The 24,252-nt window shown below is 42.8% G+C and overlaps 1 protein-coding gene and 2 pseudogenes across 2 annotated transcripts in view; all 3 read left to right on the top strand.

The window, feature by feature from the left end:
• LOC144505587 (uncharacterized) overlaps positions 1-24,252 on the top strand; it is a 285,648-nt gene that overhangs the window by 42,187 nt on the left and 219,209 nt on the right. The gene's annotated exons all lie outside the window — the stretch shown is intronic.
• LOC144505560 (protocadherin alpha-C2 pseudogene) lies at positions 1,245-8,031 on the top strand (annotated as a pseudogene).
• LOC144505628 (protocadherin-10 pseudogene) lies at positions 8,400-11,107 on the top strand (annotated as a pseudogene). The gene has a single exon (XR_013499826.1). The product of XR_013499826.1 is annotated as a protocadherin-10 pseudogene (transcript).

Here is a 24,252-nt window from a genome sequence, read left to right as displayed (position 1 = left end):
CTCACTCCACCCTTCCCCTGTCCTTGATGTTGCGTAATATAAGTTGAATATCTAAGCATTACCAGTCTAATGAGAGGTCAACAAGCTAAACATTAACTCTATTTTGTTCTCGACACAAATGTTGTCTGACATGCTCAGTATTTCCAGCATCATCTGTTTTTATAAGTAAATTCCAAAAAGTGATTTGACTGTGCGTTCTCAGGATGTTTACATCAAGTAGACATAGCTTGCCACAATTGCATTATGATCGTTGTATCTTAAAGGGAGTAAATAACTGGATCATAGGAATGCACTCAACATTGCCACGTGGTTGAGTTTCGGCTGGAAAAATAGACACTCAGTTAATTGTTAACATATGTGGCGAATTCAATGATTCAATCGGGACGCAGCAATACGGGAACTCACAAATTCCGAAATGCAAGCATTGTTGGCAGAGTGAAGGGAATGAGAGATATATTTTGACACACTTGTATGATTGGCTACTTCTATCCAATCAGAATAGGCTGGATTCAAATGCATGACCACAATGTGAAAAAGTGTGTGCTAACAAATTACACCGCCCAACCTCTCCGGGATTTGAATTTCATTAGTCACACATTAAGTCAAACATAAATTACAAGGAACAAAACTACAGGAAAATTACTGAATAGTAAACGAATAAGTGAGCAATTTAGAACTTAACATGACTCCCTGCACTGTCGCTCGGTTACACATTCACTTGGAACGTAATTTTCACGGTGATTCTGGCGTGCAGACTCTTAAGACATTTAAGTAAACCTGTTGTCTAATTTTGTTTCCGCAAAAAGTGAAACAACTGTAAAAAAATGCGAAATTGAACACCCGTTTCGATTTTCCATTGAACAACTATAATTGCAAATATGCTGCCTGTAATAAGATGTCATCGCTTTAAGAACTCAATAGTATTCTTATTGGATGAATACGACTGTTCGCCTGGCAGCCAATCAGAGGCTAAAATGCGATTGGTGATCCGGACAACCCCCTACCATCCTCCATCTCCTCACATCAGACCAGTGTACACTGGATTGCGAGCTGCAATGTTTCACCGGTAATTTTCGCCGAAATGAGACGATTTGACGAAGTAACCTCGGCGATTCTCAAAAGACGCAGAGGACCTGCCGCACAATCAGTTCGTTCATGTTAAGGAAAGATATCCACTTAACTGTTACAGCGATTTTAAACGGTGCCGCCTCGCCCTGAAATCTTTGGAATGTGGAATCGTGGAAATGCGAAATAAAATAATTTGGTTGCTAAAATGGCAACCATTGTTCTACATTTTGTTCTCCTGCGATCTAATTTCTGGGCAGATTCGTTACTCGATTCCTGAGGAACTGCAACTGGGCGCCTTTGTTGGGAATATCGCAGCCGATTTGGGTTTAAATATAAAGCAGCTCTCGGCTCGCAGTTTGCGGATCGTGGCCGGTGCCAGGAAACAGTATTTGGAGGTAAATTTAGATAATGGAAGTTTCTTTGTGAAGGAAAAAATAGACAGAGAACAGCTTTGCGAATCTAGCCTCCATTGTGTGCTGTCCTTGGAGGCTGTGATTCAGAACCCCCTCAATTTGTACCACGTTGAAGTGGAGATTCTGGATGTAAATGACAATGCTCCCAGATTTCCAAAGGGCGAGCTTCACCTTGAAATCTCAGAGCTTGCTGCGCCTGGAGCCCGCTTCCCCCTCGAGTCTGCGCACGATCCAGACGTAGGAAGCAATTCCGTGCAAACCTACCAGCTCCACCCGAACGATTATTTCGCCCTGGATGTCCAGACGCGCAGTGGAGTGGGGAAGATTCCAGTTCTGGTGCTGGAAAGGCCTCTGGATAGAGAAATGCACTCAGCCCACAGTCTGGTGCTGATAGCCAAGGACGGAGGATCTCCTGAATGGTCGGGTACTGCTCAAATCACCGTCCTGGTCCAGGATGCTAACGACAACGCTCCTGTTTTCCCTCAGGCGGCTTATAGGGTCAGGCTGTTAGAAAACTCACCCAAAGGAACTGCAGTAATCAAGTTAAATGCTACTGATCTGGACGCTGGCCCTAACGCAGAAATAGAATATTCATTCAGCAGCCGGACAGCAGTCAGAGTGTCTGAACTGTTCAGTATGAATTCCAAAAATTGCGAAATCACAGTTCAAGGTCTTTTGGACTATGAAGAGAGCAGTGTATTCGCCATTAACGTGCAAGCTATTGACAAGGGTCCGAACGCAATGCCCGTGTATTGTGATGTTGTGGTGGATATTATTGATGTTAACGATAATGCCCCTGAAGTGACTTTGACGTCTTTGTCCAGTCCAGTTAGTGAAGATGCGCAGCCGGGCACCGTAGTTGCTCTGCTCAACGCAGCTGATAAAGATTCGGGACAAAATGGGCAAGTAGCATGTGAAATCTCAGAGAACCTTCCCTTCAAGCTTGACCTATCTTTAAAAAACTATTACAGATTGCTCACGCAGCGGCAGCTGGACCGCGAAGATGCCTCTAAGTATGACGTTACTGTCACGTGCAGGGATGGGGGAAACCCTCCGCTAATTTCCAACAAAGCAGTCCTGGTGGAGATTTCCGATGTAAACGACAACCCCCCACGCTTCACGCAGCCATCGTATACTGCTTATATAATGGAGAATAATGTTATCGGGACTTCCATTTTTCAAGTCACAGCCTTTGATCCTGATTTAAATCAGAACTCTCGATTATCCTACTCTATCCTTGAGACACAGATTCAGGGTGTTCTGGCGTCCTCTTATGTCCACATTAACTCGAGCAGTGGTATCATATTTTCTCAGCGATCGTTCGATTACGAGCACCTTAAAAACTTTCAAATCCAGGTTCAGGTTCAAGACTCTGGAGACCCAGCACTCGCCAGCGAGGTTTCGGTGGATTTTGTCATCCTGGATCAGAATGACCATGCCCCAGTGATTGTCCATCCATTGCCCGAGTTTGGTTCAACCGTGATGGAAACAATGTCCCGTTTCGCTGAACCTGGGTACTTAGTTGCTAAGGTATCGGCCAACGACGCGGACACGGGTCGAAATGCTCAACTTTCTTATCAGATTCGTCAAGCTACAGATCCTGGTCTTTTTACTATTTCTACCGACACTGGGGAAATCTGGACAACCCGTCGAATAGTCAAGAGCGATAGCAAAAGGCAAAAGTTGCTCATCTTGGTGAAGGATAATGGAACACCATTCCTATCCGCTACGGTAACTATTGCCTTGACGGTTGTGGAGGACGATACAGAAATGTCGTCTGTTGCAAGTAACTTATCAGGGAATTTTGGGTTGACTTCTGACATCAGTATTTATTTAGTCATATCTTTAGGGATTCTCTCGTCGATTTTTCTGGTGGTATTAATTATCCTGGCTGTCAAGGTTCATCAGCGCAGACATGGTTTTGACGATCGCCGTTGTCATGTGGATATCTGTTGCTGCTTTGATGCAAGAAATTCGCTGAATGGGATTCAAAAAGCCAGTCGAAACATTCAAATACCTCCTAACTATGTTGAAGTATTTGGAGGGGATCCACTTTCACAAAGTTTCCGTTATGAGACCTGTTCAACTTTAAATTCTTCCCAAAGGGATGCCCTGTTTTCCAAACTTTGCACCTCATCCACAGGGAATGATTATTTCTGTCGTGCAACACCGGGGAGAGAAGAAAGCGCACTGCAAGCAAAGTCTGCAAACAATAGGAACACGATAACTGATAAGGTGAGATCCTAGTAATGAACAGTCCAGGCTCTGACTGGATCCACAGGTATCCATTAAAATAATCCCTTATGGATTTCTAACAAGAACTTATGTATCCTGTTTCTTCAGTTCACATGGCGAATCCAGCGTCCAAACTGTGTGTCACAATGTGCTGTGTTGTAAGGTTGATAACTTGCCGGTTTTTAGATTCGTAATTCGGCCCCATCCCTATAATCACCTCCATCCTCCTCCACTTCACTCAGCAGAATTCATACATTGTAAGATCGCGTTGTTACGCGTAAAATCGAACTATAAACATAACGCAGAAAACTGCATAGGTCGAATGGCATTCCGCTTGGCATCTACTTACTGATTCTGCTCGAACTGTGAAGTCTAGCTGAACTTGATTAATTATGTAAATATCCATGATGATATGCATTTATAAATAATCTTGTTAATATATGGACGAAAAGCTTGTATTCGTTCTAAGGAATATAGTGTGGCGATAGGAGAGAAGTTATCAGTTGGAGTTGTAGTAATTTAGTGTATCATTTTGATTATGGTATTATCATTCGTCAGCGAGAAGGCACCTCGGTATATGGAGCGGAGGGGTGGATAAGTTGATTTGCAACCTGCGCCAAATCATAGTGATGAGAAAAGTGGCCAATTCAATGCTCAGCTTTCCGAAAAAAAAGAACTCTGTCGGGATGTGTAAACACATCTACTTTGCTCAGTGAAATGTGGCTAAGAATTGATTCAGTGTTAACATTAACAGAGAGCAGAAAGAACAACCTACCTTGCTCAACCTACCCTAACGAACTACCCTAAAAATGAGATGCGTAATTAAATTGGGCAGGCACATATTCCATTGTTTCTCAAATCCTACAAAGTTGCACGGCATTGAGGTGAAACAAGCGCCTAATAGGCCTATTCATGTTTGTAATTTTTTTGCAATGCATTGCAATTTCAGTACATGAAATCCAAAAACTGCAACTTTCCAGTTGTGCGTTGACGCAACTTTGATGCAAAACGGACAGTTTTGCAAGTGCTGAGACTGCGATGAAGGAATTAAGAACTGTTTTGGTTGTGACCAACAACAGTCTTGGATATGTATCAAGAAAAATCTGATAACACAACGCTGAATATAGGTGGCTACGCGATTGCGAAGCACACAAAAAAATCAGTGGGTGGCATAGTGGCACAGTGGTTAGCACTATTGCCTCACAGCGCCAGGGTCACGGCTCAATTCTAGCCTCGGGCCACTGTCTGTGTGGAGTTTGCACGTTCTCTCCCCTTGCCTGCGTGGGTTTCCTCCGGGTGTTCCGGTTTTCTCACACAGTTCAATGACGTACAGATCAGGTGGATTGGCAGAAAAAAAAATTCCCGTTCGTGTCGGGGGGAGGGCAGGGTAAATACTTGGGGTTACGGGATAGGGCCTGAGTGAGATTGTTGTTCGTGCAAGCTCGATGGGCCGAATGGACTCCTTCTAAACTGTAGGGATTATATTATTGTATGATTCTGCTATCATTGGGCTACAGACAAACTTCCTCTAAATTACGTTGAGGTTTCATAGAAATTTCAAAACCAGTAAATTTTAATTATCTTAGTGTCAACAGCGAATCAGTGATTTAGCCAGATTTTTTTCTAATTGGGCGTTAGAAACTATTGAAAGGATGTGCCCCTCCATCCGAAACATGTGTAAAACTTCATTGATTCTTCAGACAGCGCACGGGAGACCACAGTCCATCTCCAATCGCGCCCCCACAGCACATCGGTCTCTATTAATGCAATATAAACCGGTAGCTCTTAAACGTATCAGCTGGGCTCGATTCAAACCCATGACCATGGTCAAATAGACAGCGTGCAACTGAAATAGACCTGACTACCCTTTGCGATTTTAGTTTCTTTTCACGATATATTGAAAGTTGACATAAATGGTGGTAGCATGCTCAATTAAAACAGGACTTTGGAGGTTTATTTGGATTGCTCTAATTTGTCACAATCTCACTGAAATGCGTAATTATTTTGTAGGAATCTATAGATCGTCCATAATCAGAGCACTGAGGAAACTTAGAAAACGAGTTGTTTTGATGTTCTGTGACTAATTAAGGCCTTTTACTGGTGATAGCGTACTGGTTGGTTGAGGTTGGCAGAGAGTGGGGATAAAGGGGTATTTTTCAGGATGGCAGCCGGTGACCAGTGGTGTGCCTCAGGGGTCAGTGCTGGGACCACAACATTTCACAATATAAATTAACGATTTGGAGGAAGGAACTGAAGGCACTGTTGCTATGTTTGCAGATGATACAAAGATATGTAGCGGGACAGGTAGTATTGAGAAAGCAGGGGAGCTGCAGAAAGAATTGGACAGGCTCGGAGAGTGGGCAAAGAAGTGGCAGATGGAATACAATGTGGAAAAGTGTGAGGTTTGGCACTTTGGAAGGAGAAATGGAGGCATGGACTATTTTCTAAATAGGAAGATGCTTAGAAAATCAGAAACACAAAGAGACTTGGGAGTCATTGTTCAAGATTCTCTTAAGATTAACATGCAGGTTCAGTCGGCAGTTAGGAAGGCAAATGCAACGTTAGCATTCATGTCGAGAGGGCGAGAATACAAGAGCAGGGATGTCCTTCTGAGGCTGTATAAGGCGCTGGTCAGACCCCATTTGAAGTATTGTGAGCACTTTTGGGCCCCATATCTTAGGAAGGATGTGCTGGCCTTGGAAAGGGTCCAGAGGAGGTTCGCAAGAATGATCCCTGAAATGAAGAGCTTGTCGTTTGAGGAACGGTTGAGGACTCTGGGTCTTTACTCGTTGGAGTTTGACCAGCCCACAATGAGCTAGGGAGTGGAATCTAATGCTCATGGAATAAGTTGCACATTATCCAGCCGGAATGAGAATTAGCTTAGTGTCCAAAGTTCGGTGCTGACTTTCTCAAGGAGTTTGCTCTGATCTCCACTGCACATCACGTTTATGGATTGCATGGATAAGCTCCAATAATGTTATAATATTTCAGGGACAACTTATACGTAATGTAGTGAGTTGAAAGAAATTTAACTATTTTCTGCCCGACTTGCACCATATCATAAATGCGTCTGTAGTATGCAAGATATGAAACAAATAAGAAAGCACATATAGTAACACAGTAACACTGTGCAAACCATGGAAACGTAAATACTTTATACACAGCAAGAAAGAAACTTAAACACTGGAACGATCGCTGATCACCCAAGGAAGGCATCCAAACAGCGTCAAGAGTGCGAAAGAGGACAAATCGAAAATTCAGAGATGTGTATAATGCATTGGTGTTCAACTCATAGCAAATTAAGTTGTACAACGTAATTGTCTAACTAAGTAACGTTTATTTATTAGTCATAAGTAAGGATTACATTACACTACAATGAAGTTACTGTGAAATTCCCCTAGTCACACACTCCGGCGTCATTCAGGTAAATGCAGCTAACCATTTCGAATTGTGGGAGGAAACCGGAGCACACAGAGGAAACCCACGCAGACATGGGGAGAACGTGCAAACTCCAACAGACAGTGACCCAAGCTGGGAAACAGCCCTACATCCCTGGCGTTGTGAGGCACCAGCGCTAACCACTGTGCCACCGTACCGCCTGGGGTGTAGCTTACACTCTTGACCAAACTTTCTCAAAAATATCATGCAAGCTTTTAAAAGATTAGAAAAGAGAGGTACTTTCACAATTCAGTGCATGCGTGTTGCCCTCTTTTTAGGTCAAACCAAAACAAGTAAACAAACTCAGATTAAATCAGGACAAAGTAAAAGGGGCAGCTCCCCAAAAAGGAGGGGGAACAGCCCGACCAGAAATCAAAGTACAAAGGAAACTTAAAAACATCAAATTAAAATGTGATTATTGGGGTCAATAATGCACCCCAACCCCTGCGGTGCCCAGCGGGCGCGGAAAGCGTCAACCTCGCCCGTGGACACCGCATGCTCCCTCTCCAGGGTCACCTGGCCACAAACGTAGCCGCGGTAGAGGGGAAGACAGTCAGGATGGACGGCCCCCTCGATCGCCCGCAGCCTGGACCGGTAAATGGCGCGTTTCGCCAGGCCCAGGAGCAGGTTCACGAGGAGGTCGCCATCCCGACCCTCCCCTCTCCGCACCGGGTGGTGCATGCGTGTTGCAGAAAAGACAAATGATTTGAAGCCAAATGATACATTTACAAAGCATCTGGATGGATATCCGTTTGGAAGTGAAGTGGATCATTACTGAAATATTAATAATACTGATTCGTTATTTCCGTTCAAGGAGTCGACAGTAATTCAATCGTCCTCAAATCGTGGTGGACATTGGAAAATCCTGATCGAATAATCGTCAATGGACTATAAATGGAACCGAACTGATGGACCAAACATTAATGCCTGATTTTAAAAAAAAATCTTATAAACATAAGTTATCTGTAAGATGTTCAGTGCATTTATATCTCGAGATAGTTTTCATAGCAGAAATAAATGCCCACAATAGTGAAATAAAAGCTTAATTCAATTTTTAACTGTGCAACAATAAATAGAAATATTTTGTTCTGGTTTCATACGTCCTAGCTTTAAGAAATCAGGACGTTCTGGTTGGTTCAATTTTAGCTTACCCCTGTTCACCAATCAGAAGCTGAGATGTGAATGGGGATCCGGACTGCCCCCTTCACAAACCAGACACCATCACGTCCGATCAGACGCAGTGTAAAATGGAGCAGCGAGCAGCGAGGGAGGATTTGTGCGGAATCCAACAAACAATTCAAGAAATGAAGATTAAAAGTAATTAAACCGAGAGAATTGCAAACCGTGCAAGTAAGTTAAATATCGCCGTTGTTCGAGTTTAACCAAATTCCAAAGAAAACAGTTGAAAGGATATGCATGGTGCCGCGTCGGACTAAAAAATATTGGAATGCTTTAGGCTGGAAATGAGATATAAAATATATTGGTTGCTAAAATGTCAACTACTATATTGCGTATTCTCCTCGTGGAATCTAGTTTCTGCGCAGATTCGTTATTCGATTCCTGAAGAACTGCAGCCGGGTGCCTTTGTTGGGAATATCGCAGATGATTTGGGTTTAAATATAAAGCAGCTTTCGGCTCGTCGTTTGCAGATTGCGTCTGGGCCGAGGAAACAATATGTGGACGTAAATTTGAACAATGGCATCTTATTTGTCAAGGAAAGGATTGACAGAGAACCGCTTTGTGGACCCACCCTGATTTGTGTGTTATCCTTGGATGTTATGCTTGAAAATCCCATCAATCTATACCAGGTTGATGTGGAGATTCTCGATGTTAATGACAATGCTCCCAGTTTTGCAAAGAGACAATTACGCCTGGAAATCTCAGAGCTTTCCTCACCGGGAACGCGCTTTCCCCTCGAATCCGCGTACGATCCGGACATTGGGACAAATTCCTTGCAAACCTATGAGCTCCTCCCGAACGGTCATTTTATTCTCGACATACAAACACGCAGCGGAAAAGGAAAGTTGCCAGTATTGGTGTTGGAAAGGTCCTTGGATCGAGAAACAGAATCGACAGACATTTTAACTCTGATAGCCAAAGATGGCGGGACCCCCATTAGGTCAGGTACAGTTGATGTTACAATCATAGTAAAGGATGCAAATGACAACGCCCCTGTTTTTTCTCAGTCAGTTTATAGAGCGAGACTGTTGGAAACCGCACCCAAAGGAACCCTGATAATCACATTAAATGCCACTGACTTGGACGATGGCCCCAATGGAGACATAGTTTACTCTTTCAGCAGTCATAGTTCCGCGAGAGTTCGAGAGCTGTTCGGTGTGGATCCCAAAACCGGTCAGATTAGTGTGAAAGGCAATTTGGACTATGAGGAAAGCAGTGAATTTGAGATTAACATACAAGCAATGGACAAGAGTCCATACGCAATGTCCGGGCATTGTGATGTTTTGGTGGATATTATTGATGTGAATGATAACGCACCTGAGGTGACTGTGAGGACTTTGTCGAGCACAGTTTCAGAAGATGTTCCACTTGGAACTGTAGTCGCTCTGTTCAGTGCAGCAGATAAAGATTCGGGGCAAAATGGGCAGGTACAATGTCAAATTTCAAATCAGCTGCCCTTTAAACTCGATTCTTCCATGAATAACTATTACAGATTGCTTATTCAGCACCTACTGGATCGGGAAGATAACCCCAGGTATGACGTCACTATAACATGCACGGATGCAGGAAATCCCCCTCTGACATCCAAAAAAATCATTCGGGTAGAGATTTCAGATATAAATGACAATGCCCCACGTTTTACCCAGACTGTATACACAGCAAACGCGAAGGAGAATAATGCTATTGGGACGTCCATATTCTCCGTCTCAGCCTTTGATCCAGATGTAGGACAAAACGCTCGTCTAAAATATACTGTACTGGAGACTCTCGTTCAGAATTCTTCAGTTTCCACTTTCGTTTCTATTAACTCGGAGACTGGGGCCATTATCACTCAGAAATCTTTTGACTACGAGCAAATGAACAACTTTCAGGTCCAAGTTCAGGTCATGGACTCTGGAACCCCACCACTCGCCAGTAATGTCTCAGTGAATGTTACTATCCTTGATCAGAATGACAATGTTCCAGTGATCGTGCACCCATTAGCCGAGTATGGCTCAACTGTAACAGAAACAATATCCAGGTTTGCAGAACCAGGCTACTTGGTTGCTAAAGTATCGGCCACTGATGCTGACGCCGGGCAGAACGCTCGCCTTTCCTATTTCATTTTTCAGGCTACCCAGCATAACCTTTTTACTATTTCATCAGACACTGGGGAAATTTGGACTATCCGGCGTGTTGAGAATAAAGATGCCTCTAAGCAAAGGTTGGTGATTATGGTAAAAGACAATGGAACACCATCACTTTCTGCCACAGTGACCATCATGTTAACTGTTGTAGGTACTGATGCTGAATTGTTATCTGATGTGAGCAGTTTATCAGAAGGTCCTGTTTTGACACCTGATCTGCGCCTTTCCTTAGTATTCGCTTTAGGAATAATTTCAGCCATTTTTCTGGTAATTATGATTATTCTCGCTGTAAAGGTCCACCGAAACAGAAACGGTTTGGGTGTGCAATACTGTTCCCTCAGCACCTGTTGCTGCTTTGAAACAAGACATTCTCTGAATGGAATTCAAAAAGCCAGTAGAAATCTTCAGATACCACCCAACTATGTCGAGGTATTTGGAGGTGATCCACTTTCTCAGAGTTTCCGCTACGAGTCATGTTCAACATTGCAGTCAACAAAGAGAGACTTCCTAACCCCAAATGCATGTAGGCCTTCTACAGCCAAGTACGCGCTACAGAATGCATCTATTGGGAAAGACATGTCAGGGTTGACGAACTCTGAGAATTACAACATCACAAGCAATGAGGTGAGGCACTCGCAACCAAACTAACAGTCTCACATGTTTGATTTGGAAGCACGAATATCTGAGGGAAAATGCAAAACATTGAAATTCGGGATGGAAACAATATTTAAAATCATTTGTTGTTTATATTATATCCTGTCACCCCCACTCCCACCCCATCATCTAGCTGTGTAACGAGCGGCCTTTACTGATTTGTACCAGCTAATTACGAACCAAACTGTGGGATTTAGGCATTGAAGGATGCGACATGGCTGATCTATTAACTTAATATTTTGCACCTATCTTTTCCAAGGAATATGATGTTAAGCAGACCATGGTGAAATAGGAGGTGATTTCAGACGTTGAATTTGATAAAATTGATAAAGCTGAGGTTTTGGTTAGGCTGTCTGTAGTTATAATTGATAAGACAACGGGACCAGTTGAGGTGCATCCAAATATACTGAGCGAAATGAGAATAGAAATTGTACAAGCCCCAGCTGTAATTTTCGCATATTCCTTCGACTCAGAGATGGTGCCAGTGTACTGGAGAATTGCAAATATTTCACCCTTGTTCAAGAAACGGTGTAGAAATAAATCCATTAATTGCAGGCCAACCACTTTAACCTTAGTGGTGGGGAAGATTCTGAAAATTATAGTTTGGTACTCAACTAATTGTCACTTGGGAAAATGCTGATTAATTAAGAAAAGTCAGCAAATATGTCTAATTTCTAGAGACTTTTAGTGAAGTAACAGAGAAGGTTGATGAGGTGAATGCTCCTGGTGTGGTATACATGGATTTCCAGAAGATTACAGGAGACCATCGAAAATGGGGCAGATATGTAAGGTCTTCCAGTGACAAGATTGAACACAAGAAGTTAGGGGCTGTTCGAATGCAGTATGTGGCCGGTCCGCCTATTTGTCAACTGTATCTGAGCTGTATCAAATTACACAGGAGGGAGTTATACTGTGGGGGGCACTTAAATGCCTCATCACACCCAAATCACTATTTTACCCATAGCATGGAGAGGACCATTGGGTAGCCCAACAGTTTCAGTTGTAAGGCTTGTTGCCAGGCCAGGGGTGTGTACCACCTTTGGGGTTTCCAGTGTCTATCGGAGGCACCACCAAGGTCATACACCGCCAGCAACCCTACTCCCTTTGGCATCACAAATCATGCATCTCACTCCTCTCACTGGAGTCTGCCAACCAGGCCCTATCGATGTAGCAAACGTACCTTCAACCCAATCACCATCAGCTCCTCTTCCTAGGGTTTTGCCTGTAGTCCTTGCAGTGGCCACCACTTGACCCTGACGCTGCTAGTACTGCAGAACTTCTGGCCTCCCAATTGGCCTTCCAATCTCTCAGGTGGGACTTCAAAACAGATAGTGGAAGAAGTTTCACCCTGAGCCAATAGACACCCTGTCAAATGTTAAATTGGTCTGACAGCTGGGGAACTGCAGTATTACATCCAGTTTTGGATACTACACTTTATGAAATAAATTTAGGCATTCGAGAGTGCAGAAAAGATGCATACGAATTTCCAAGACAGATCAGGGAAGTTGCGACTACTTTCCTTGGAAAAGAGAAGTTTGAGAGGCAGTTTGTTTCAGATATGCAGAATCACAAAGGGCTGGACAAACAAAAATGAGGGAAAGCAGTTCCCATTGCTGGAAGTATTGAGAAAAAGAGGGCACATATTGAATCTAATCAGAAAAGGAAACAATGATGACATGAGGAAAAACATATTCATGCACAAGTGGTTTTGATTGGAATGCATTGCCTGAGAGTGTGGTGGAAGTAGGTTTAATTGTGGTGCTCAAGAGGGAATTGGATTGTGATTTGTAAAAGAAGAAGGTTATAGGGCTATGAGGCGAAGATCGTGCACTGGCAATAGAAAAATGGCTCTAATGGAGAGCTCGTGCAGATACGAAGGGCAGAATGGCCTCCTTTTGTGCTGTAGAAATTTGGGGATTCTGATATTTAGAAGCTAGTGAATGGAGCTCACTCAATTGCGTGAACACATGGTAAAAGACCTGACTGCTTCTGAAGAGAGTGCGTACCAGAGTCTAACTCCATTGCCATCTAAAGACATGCTCGGTCCCTGAAAGATGGAAATTAATCTAATTTCACTAACTGGAGTCCAAGCCCCTGCCAAAGGATAAATAAAAACACTACTGCAGCATGCTAAACCTCTCTTCAAGATTTTAATTTTATTCCCCATACATTGACACTCTAGTCAACGCTTGCAAAACAAATATGCTATGGCTAACTGAAACAAGGTTGGTTGAGTTCAATCACGACAATGTTAAATATTTTAACATGATTCCTACATACTTTAATGCTATTCAATGCTTATCAAAGATTGTCGGGTGTCAAGTTGAATAATAAGGTGCTGCTCCTCGCGCTTGATTGGTCTTCATTGTGACACTGCAGCAAGACAAAGGTCAGAATAAGAAAGATGGAGAATTTTAATGATAAGCAACAGGGAGCTCAGAGTCACACTTGCATACTGAACAGAGGTGGTCCACAAACTGGTCAGCCAGCCTGGCAGTCTTCCCAATGCAGAGGAGATCACAGAATGAACAGCAAATACCGATTATTAAATTGAAAGAAGAAAAGTAAACCGCTATTTCGCTTGTAAAAGCGCCTAATCTGCGCCTATTACCATTCCTTTTGGTTTTAGTAACATGAAACCTTTTTATTACTTAATCTGTTTCGCCCTCCAACCCGTCACACGTTTTCCTTCTCCTTGCACACCACTTCCATTCCTCCATCCCCAGTTCCCAAGCCCCCACCCCTAACCCCATCACTCCTTCTTCAGTTGCACCGGTTGCTCAAAACCTATAACAGTACCTCAGTTCTGATGAAGGTAATTGGCATGAACCTTCACCCGGATTCTGTCCACATATATGGTCTGGCTTGCTGAGTATCTCCTAGGTTTTCCAATTTTATTACAGATTTTCAGCAACTTCGGTATTTTGTTTTTCTACAGCGATTCAGAATCTTTGCAGGATATAACAGATGACTGTTGAGAGGAATAGGTCTTCGAAGAAGCTTTTGCCTAACGAATATAATGAAATTATTTGAGAGACAACTAAGCCACAATATATGAATAAATGTAGATTTTTAATGGATGCCATTGGGATTTGCATGGTTCTCTAAGATTCGTAGAACAGGTGAGATTCAGGGAATGTGGGCACCACTGGCTGTGTCAACATGCATTACCCATCCCTGATTGTCTTTGTGTGTCTACGCCATTTCAGTGTCAATCACATTGCTGTGGGTCTGGAATCACATATCGGCCAGACCAGGTTAGGATGGCAGACTTCCTTTCCTAAAGGACATTAATGAACCAGATAGGTTTTTACAATAATCAACAATGATTTCTTGGTCATCATTAGACTTTTAAATCCAGATTTCTATTGCATTCAAATTTCACCATCTGCCAGGGTGGGATTCGAACCTGATCACCATTATTCTGGGACTCCAAATTACTAGCCCAATAAAAACGCCACTCCGCCACTGCATTCCATGAATCCAGTGACCAGAAGTAGGCAGATAGCAAGATAAACTGAATGTGATTATTTCCAGGGAGAATAAGATTAAAAATGAAATTGAAGTGTGAAGCATTCAGTATCAGTTACAATAACAGTGCCTCTGTTTAAAACAAAAATAGATCTCCAAAGGCATAGGCTGAAAGAGAGCAAATTGAAATGGGAGTCAACAGTGTACATACTGTGAAAGTGTTAAGTCATGAAAAATGTAACAATCAGACAAATCGAGAAAGGAAAAGCACATGAAAGGCGTTAATTTTCAAGTTCTACTGGCATGATTCTGAAATGGTTAGGTGTGTTTACCCGAGCAGACGCCGGAGTGTGGCGACCAGGGGAATTTCACAGTAACTTCACTGCAGTGTTAATGTAAACATACTTGTGACTAATGAATAAACATTAACTTTAATTATTCAAATGAACTTTCCCTTTCTCGAGTGTGGCCGACAGTTCTGAGCACGTGATCTGAAAAATAAAGTAGCTGCATCATTAACAGGTTGACGGATCTGTATTCTGAATTTACAGCTTTGGAAACTACATTTAACAGTTTCAGAACTGAACTTACTTTCATTTTCAAGAAGATGGAGGCATTTGCAAAACTAAGTACTTAACTGTGGTAGTTTTAAGTAAAATTAAAGACAAGATGCTACTTAACTTAGAGTGAGTGTGATGATATGGGTTACGATCATAAAATTTGTCGTTTTCGAGTAAGATTAGAGATTGAAGTGTTTAGTCAAGAGTAAAGACTACCTTTCGAAGGGACTTAATAAATATCGTATGGCTAAGAGGCGGGGCATATATATATATATCATAAAAGTAACAATTTGTTCTTTTTCCACGGGGAAATTCTTTAATATTCCTTCAGTTTTACTCAACGGCAGTGATTAGAAAATCAGGGGCGAGTATTCATCCTGTGATCATGCAGGGAATGATGGAGCGAATGAATTCAGCTGACACCTGATATTCTTGAATTTAATTTCCTTTATCGCACATTCTATAAAGCTGTTTTTTAAGATGTTAGTTATACTGTTGTTGTACCGAAATATTTTCACAACAGGCAGATATAACCACGCTGAAGAAAAAGGTGAAATCATTTTTTGATTCTGCAACGATAATTATATCGCTGGTTTGAAGCATTGCAGCTTTAAGAAACAGAGAGCATTCTGATTCGTTGAATTTCACAGTGCTTGTGTTCACCAATCAGAAGCTGAAATGTGATTGGGGATCCGGACTGCCCCCTTCATAAACCAGACACCGTCACGTACGACCAGACGCAGTGTAAAATGGAATAACGAGCAGCTCGGGAGGATTTGTGCAAGAATCCATTGGCAATTTTAGGCAGAATGCGAAGATTTAAATAAAGTCAGAGAGTGATTCGGAAAGCGGACAGGTATGTTTCGCATCGCAGATCCTCGGATTTAAAAAGAAAATCCCCAAAAGACTGGTGAAAGGATATGAACAGTATAGTAGCGTACTGAGAAAATTGGGATGTTTTATGCTGGAAATGAGATATAAAATACATTTGTTGATAAAATGTCAGCTATTGTATTGCGTATTCTCCTCGTGGAATCCAGTGTTTGGGCAAATTCGTTATTCGATTCCTGAAGAACTCGAACAGGGCGCCTTTGTTGGGAATATCGCAGCCGATTTGGGTTTGGATATAAAGCAGCTCTCGGCTCGCAGTTTGCAGGTTGCGTCTGGGCCGAAGAAACAATATGTGGACGTAAAATTAGACAACGGGATTATATTTGTGAAGGAAAAGATTGATAGAGAACAGCTTTGCGGGTCTACACTGACCTGTGTGTTATCCTTGGATGTTATGCTTGAAAACCCCCTCAGTCTGTATCAAATTGAAGTGGAAATCCTCGATGTTAATGACAATGCTCCCAGCTTTCCAAGGAGGCAGTTCCGCCTCGAAATCTCAGAGATTGCTGCGCCTGGAGCGCGTTTTCCCCTTGACTCCGCGCACGATCCGGACATTGGAAACAACTCCCTACAAACATACCAGCTCCTTCCGAACGATTATTTCACTCTCGATGTACAAATACGGAGTGGGGAAGGGAAGTTACCGGTACTGGTGTTGCAGAGGCCATTGGATAGGGAAACGATATCAACCCACAGTTTAACGCTGATATCGAAGGATGGCGGGATCCCTGTAAGGTCAGGCACTGCTCAGGTCATAATCACAGTAAAAGATGCAAACGACAACGCGCCTATTTTCTCCCAGTCGGTTTACAGAGTCAGTGTGTTGGAAAATGCTCCAGTTGGTACCCGAATAATCACAGTAAATGCCACTGATTTAGACGATGGTTCAAATGGAGAGATAATGTACTCGCTTAGCAGCCATACATCTGCAATAGTCCGTGAAATATTTGGAGTGGATTCGAAAACTGGTGAAATCAGAGTGAAAGGCAATTTGGACTATGAACAAAGAAATGTTTATGAGATTAACATACAAGCATTGGACCTGGGCCCAAATGCAATGCCGGAGCACTGTGAAGTTTTGGTTAATGTTATTGATGTGAATGATAATGCACCTGAGGTGACGCTGAGGACTTTGTCCAGTACAGTTTCAGAAGATGCTCCAGTTGGAACTGTAGTTGCTCTGTTCAGTGCAGCAGATAAAGATTCGGGGCGAAATGGGCAAGTAAATTGCGAAATTTCAAAGAAACTCCCCTTTACATTAGATTCTTCCATGAAGGGCTATTACAGACTACTTATTCAGCGTCGACTGGATCGGGAAAATACCTCCAACTATGACGTTACTATCACATGCACGGATGCAGGAAATCCTCCTCTCACAACCAGGAAAACCATTCGGGTGGAGGTTTCAGATATAAATGACAATCGGCCTCAGTTCCCGCAGCGTTTCTACACAGCAAACGTTGTGGAGAATAACATTATCGGGAGTTCTGTATTGTCCGTCATAGCCGTTGACCCAGATATAGGACTAAACGCTCGACTAAACTACTCTCTGCTGGAGACTCAAGTTCAGAACTCTTCGGTCTCCACTTACGTTTCTATTAACTCGGAGAGTGGTGTCATATATTCTCAGAGATCTTTTGACTATGAGCGATTGAAAAGCTTTCAGGTCCAACTTCAGGTCATGGACTCTGGAATCCCACCACTCGCCAGTAATGTCTCAGTGAATGTTATTATCCTTGATCAGAATGATAATGTTCCAGTGATCGTGCACCCATTAGCCGAGTATGGCTCAACAGTAACAGAGACAATATCCAGGTTTGCAGAACCAGGCTACTTGGTTGCTAAGGTGTCGGCCACTGATGCTGACGCCGGGCAGAACGCTCGTCTTTCTTATTCAATTTTTCAGGCTACACAGCATAACCTCTTTACTATTTCACCAGACAATGGCGAGATTTGGACTATCCGTCGTATTAAGAATAAAGATGCCTCTCAGCAAAGGTTGGTGATTATGGTAAAAGACAATGGAACACCTTCTCTCTCTGCCACAGTGATCATCACCTTATCTGTGACTGGGAGTGATATGGAAACGTTTCCTGACGTGAGCAACTTATCGGATGATCCTAGTCTCACAGCGGATTTGAGCCATGCCTTAGTCATAGCCTTAGGTACAATTTCTATCATTTTGTTGATTATTTTAATTATCCTCGCCATTAAGGTTCATAACGGCAGAAATGTTTTGGGAGGTCAGCCCTGTTCCCTGGCTGTTTGTTGCTGCTTTGAAACAAAACATTCTCTGAATGGAATCCAAAAGGCCAGTAGAAATCTTCAGATACCACCCAACTATGTTGAGGTATTCGGGGGTGATCCACTTTCTCAGAGTTTCCGCTATGAGTCATGTTCAACATTGCAGTCAACAAAGAGAGACTTCATCACATCAAACACATGCAAATCATCTACGGACAAGAATTATATCTGGAATAAACCAAACACGGATGAAAATCCAGGGCTGAGGACTTCAGAACATTATGGTAACTCTGTGAACAATGAGGTGAGACCCGTCTAAATGAGGAGCCGATCCTGGCAGGTTTGGTTTGCACGTACAGATGTATTTACGCAAATTCAGCATATTTAAATGAAGGGAAGCAGATGTATATTCAGTATCATTGACAGCATTCTGCAGTGTCTGCATTTACAGACTAACGTGCCGATTTGTCGTTATGTTGTGGCATCACTCAGGAAGTGTTGGCAGTTTTATGGGTTATAGATAAATACTGTGTATTGCTCAGTTAGGTTTTACAAGTTTACAGAAGTCCACAGGATGGTAAGGGTGCGTTCAAGGGCCAAGGAAGGTTGGTTAAAATGGTCGGAAACATCAGCATTTCCCACACTCTCTAAACATTTATATGTTAACTATATGTAGAGGAAGATTGTCCATCGCATATGTCTGCACAGGTGCAGAGCTGTTTCTTTTACAGCAGAAAAGGAGAACAGATGATATAAACAGTGCAGTTAGTTCTCCGTTGCTCTTGTCACAGCCCAATGGCTGCAGGTTAACATTATTAGGATATTTCCCAGTTCCAGGTTAAAATGGGCAGGATTACTTGTGACACCTTTCTTCTCATAAATTGCAGAAATACTGAGTTGAGGTCGATTCAATAATTAAGACTACTTGTATTGAATATTTATCTGTCAATACGGAATCAGTAACTGCATCAGATACAAGTGAAAGGACTTCTGTGCATAGGCATGAAAATGGACAAAAGCTCTTCCCTTTCTGGAGAGACTGCAACATCCAACTCCAGTCAGTCTTTCACACACCATCACATTCAAAATATAGTATGAGACAGGTAGCTGTAATATGTAGCCCTTGAAAGCAAAAATAGTAATCAACATTTTAGCCAATTATTCTAATCAGAATTGAAGCTCATGTGAAAGGGCAAAAAGAGCAATATGCCCATGTATGTGCCAATCTTCCTTCCTGGAGTTGCATGTTAATCCACATGTCTCAATCTATGGAGTAACTTGGGCACAAATCGAATTAAAATAGGCAATTAATACAGATTGTAGGTTTGAGTTAATCATGACACGGTGTCATAACAAAATGCTCAATGAAATGTGTTAGTATTATTCTAAATTCTATAAATACAGCAACTTGGGAGCGAAGGACAACTAATGTAGCATCCGTGTTTTGAAAGATTTAAGACAATGTTTATAATGACATAATGGTTTTTCAAATATTCCAATGAGGAAATACCTGGGACCCTGGTCCTCTTCATTCTGTTCACTGGAAAATTATGCAGGAGGGGTAAGTAGTCCACAAACTGTTCTCAGGATAATTGAAGTGTGACAGATACCTCGTCGTGCATCTAGTATGCATCAGTGACGAGGCATGTGCCTAGTAAAACACTGTTTTCTCAAGCTGTAGCAAGAAATGATGATTAGAGAGCATCATGTGAGGCCCGGCGAAGTGCAACTGGTTGGCTGACAAGAATTAGCAAGTGCCAGCGTTTCTGTCATGCCATCTTTCATCAGTATCGCCTGGGGAAAATGTTCTTTACACTTGGTGAGATAATGATGGGTCAGTTTCCTGTCAGCAAAGCTCAACTTCTCTCCTTGGAGGGCTTGTCAACTCCTGCAATTGAGATGTACCTTAACCCTCTCAAGGAAGCCTGGCTGGCCAACCAGAAAGGAATGGAGGCCAGAGCCATCCTAAGGCACGTGTCAACTGCTATGTTGCACATATGTACACTTTCGGCACATGGATTCCTCCCTGAAGCGTCATCTCCAAAATAAAGGATCTAATTTACTTATTCTGAGAGGAAAGGACATATTTAGCTACTGCCATGGTTCTGAGTCTCCCCATGTGTGTCCATAGTCAGGTGAGGGCTTTTCATCTTCAGACATTGCAAATATGCCTATACGTTGAAGAACCACTGAGAAGAATTGTGTTAATTCCATATTTCTTCTGCCAGCTGCATGTCCTCATGAAGTTCCATGCAATTTCTCCTTGAAAACTCGCAGGGCATCTGAGACGCCTTACAGGAGCTGCCTATGCTCTACCAGTATTTGATTAAATATGGAACGAAGTGCACCCAACCACAACTTTCCCCATTGTGACAAGTGTCCTCCGGGACATGCTGCTCAGAACTTTACACTTCCAGAAGCGTCATATAAGCTGGTTAGCAGAGGTTAGGGACATGTTTGGCAAGCCGACAAGGGTTGCTTGTGTACTGCATTGTGGAGGAGAGACTGGATTATTGCCAGAGGAGCTGGCGCACCATCCACCTTGGGAGAGCTTCTACGATGGACATTGAGATGCTCAATGTAGCTCTCCCTTCTAACACTGTGATGTATGCTGCGGAGCCTCAAGCATGCAACGCGATTCTTTTACAGGTACCATTATTCAGGCAAAATTGCCTTTGAACCCCGGCACCAAAATCTTCCCCCAGGAGCTGGTGGCTTACAAACTGAGTACTCCCTTGAAATCAGCTCATGGACAGATCCAGGCAGCTCACAATCGAGGGATCATTCATCCCAACTCCAAGCTTCTTTTCCTTGTTATTGTCACATCTGGATATTCCTGGAATGTGATCATGTCATGTCCTCTTGCACGCCAGAAGTCTTTGGCGAACTGTGAGTGCCATCAGAACTGGGGCGATTAATCAAAACCCAAGACAAAAGAATAATAGATTTGCTTAATTTGGTGGCTCACCAGAGTATTTCAAGAGCAATTCGGGATGGGGAGCAAATTCTAGCATTCCCAGTGACACTCCCATTTTTTAATTCATTCTTGGAGCACGGGTGCTACTGGCTGGCCAGCATTTCTTCCTCATCCCTAGTTGTCTTTCTGGAGGGGGAAGTTGAGAGCCAACTAAATCGCTGTGGCTCTGGGATCAGATGTCGGCCAGACGAGGTAAGGATGGCAGATTTTGTTCCCTAAACGGCATTAATTATTTATTTCTCTGAAAATCAACAGCGGTTTAATGGTTATCAGTCGATTCTTAATCCAGGTTTTTTTTAAAATTCAAATTCTGTGGGCAGCACGGTAGCACAGTGGTTAGTGTTGCTGCCTCACAGCGCCAGGAACACAGGTTCAATTCCGCCCTCGGGTGACTGTTTGTGTGGAGTTTGCACATTCTCCCCGTGCCTACGTGGGTTTCTTCCCATTGCCACGGTTTCCTCCCACAGTCCAAAGATGTGCGGGTTAGGTTGATTGCCCATGGTAAATTGATTGCCCCAAGTGTCAGGGGGACTATCAGGGTAAATATGTGAGGTCAGGGGGATAGGGCCTGGGTGGGATTGTGGTTGGTGCAGACTCGATTGGATAAATGACCTCCTTCTGCACTGCAGAGATTCTATGATTCTATGAAATTCCACCGCCTGTCGAGGTGGCATTCAAAACCTGAACATTACTTCAGTTTCCGGATTGATAGTATAGCGCTAATATGACTAGGCCATTGCCTGCCCCCACGTCATGTTATTTAACTTATTGAACCCTTCAAAAGTGCATAGTCAATGACGTAATCATTCTAATTAGCAAGTAAGAGAGTAATACCATTGTTCTTCATACTGCAAATGAGAGCAGGAACCGTGAGTACCACAAAAGGTTTCTTGAAGTGAAGCATTGTACAAACCAAGGCGAAATTATTTGAGAGACAATGGCTCACAACCTCCTGAGAGTGGTATTCCCCAGCTGATTGCCAGTCTCGATGGTTTTATTCGCATTGAAATTCCAAAGCCCCTGTCACTCCCAACTTTCCTCACTCAGGCCCATTGAGATAGGAGCAGCGAAATGCGCCCCTGGCTGCGTCGATGAGGAGCAACTGGGGTGGGGGGAAGAATGGAGTGGATTGGGTCGAGTTGTGTTGGGCTTGTCTTCAGGGAAGTTGGTTGTGTAGTGATATTGTCACTGGACTAGTAATCATTAGACCCAGGGTAACAGTTTCGGGACCCAGGTTTGAATGTGAACGTGACAGATGGTGAAATTTGAATTCAATACAAAGACTCTGGGCTGGGGTGGAAGGGGATTTTATTGGACTGGAAGAGGAGGTCGGGCCGGACCCGGAGCGGTGGGAGAAGCAGAACAGATCGGTAGGATGGGGGTGGGGAATCGAGTCGGGTGAGGGGGGACAACTGGGGTCGTGTTTGTGCCTGACTGACTCTGGATTTTTTGGATTGTTATTCTAGAGTTAGAAGTGTTTTCTTTCCTTTTCTCACTCTTTCAGACGAACTAGCAAGGCGATTTAAAACTCTTCTGTTAGATGGTCCAAAGCCCTCTGGAAGTATCAAGGAGAAGTTAGCACTTGTGGACAATTGTCGGGTGCAACCTTATGTGGGAAAGACCTAGAGGAATTTCCGAGCACATCACTGGGTTACCCCCAAAATGTGACGCTGCATAAACAAAACATTTTGGGCCACTGATCTAGGCTTGGGCCTCTGGACACAATTTCAAACTTTGCAAATGAAGTAAAACTTGTGTTGTAAACTGAGAAGAGGGCAATGATAGATATCAAGAGGACATAACGACAGGTTGATGGAATGGGTAGACACGATGGATGATATTTAAAGCAGAGAAGTGGGAGATGATACATGTTAATAGGACGAATGATGAATTGCATTGCTAATTAATGGATGAACTTCTAAAGAAGGTACTAGCGCAAAGGATCCTGGAGGTATATGTGCACAGATCGTTGAAGGTGGCAGGAAAGGTTGAGAAAGTGAGTAAAAAGTGAATGGGTGTAGAAATAAAGTGGGAACGTTCAAAAGCAAGGTGTATTGCTGTAAATGAGACAGGCAGTCAAAATAATTCAGCTTCACTCATCAAGACAGATGCATGAATACCAAATTTGAAAGGGAACAATTTGTTGCATGATTAATCGGTGCTAATTAGTTGACAAGTTGATTTGGCCGAGGGGTTATTATGGAGAATGCAACAGGGAAAATGAATCCCATAAGCCTCGAAATATATCGCCATTCCTTTGCATTCCTTAGGTCCAAATCCTGGAATGCACTACCTAATGGAACTGTGGGTTAACCCACAGCACATTTCAAGAAGGCAGTTCACCACCACCTCCTTAAGGGCAACTGGAATCGGCAATAAAAGCTCGCCAGCCAGCGATGCCCACGTCCCACAAATGAATAGAAAATGTTGTTTAAATCCAATTTGGGCAAGATAACTCAGATTGTTTGGAGCATTGCCATGGGGTATACATCATGGTAAATGAACAATCTCAAATGTGAAAAGAATTTTGTGCTGTATTGTTCTTTGTTCTTTGTTCTTTGTTAATTACAGTCACCAAAAGCGGAATGTTAACATTCAAGCAGGCCATTTGGTTCACTTAAATTTGCTACAGGCTACCTGTATTCATGCATAGGGGCACGCCCTATGCAAACAGAAATAAAATGCACAGACATTGCCCTTTTAAAAATTAAACACAATAATGAGAACAACATCCATGTGCATTCTCCATTTGTCAACCAATCAGATTCCAACCAAACAACCTAGTTTGCATATGCAGTATTAACTGTTGTTACCTTTGACATTTTGTATATTTGCATCTATCCTGAAGAGTGAACAAAAGCTTCGAACTCATATCTCATTTTCAGTAACACTCAAAATTTGTAGAATCACAAACCCAAGTAGCTTATGATGAACATTTATAAAATACCAGCTGGACCTCAGCTAAAGTACTGTATCCAATTCTGAAGAGCACACTT

This window comes from Mustelus asterias, chromosome 16 (genome assembly GCF_964213995.1).
Source record: "Mustelus asterias chromosome 16, sMusAst1.hap1.1, whole genome shotgun sequence".
NCBI lineage: Eukaryota > Metazoa > Chordata > Chondrichthyes > Carcharhiniformes > Triakidae > Mustelus > Mustelus asterias.
This window is presented reverse-complemented; position numbering and strand designations above follow the sequence as displayed.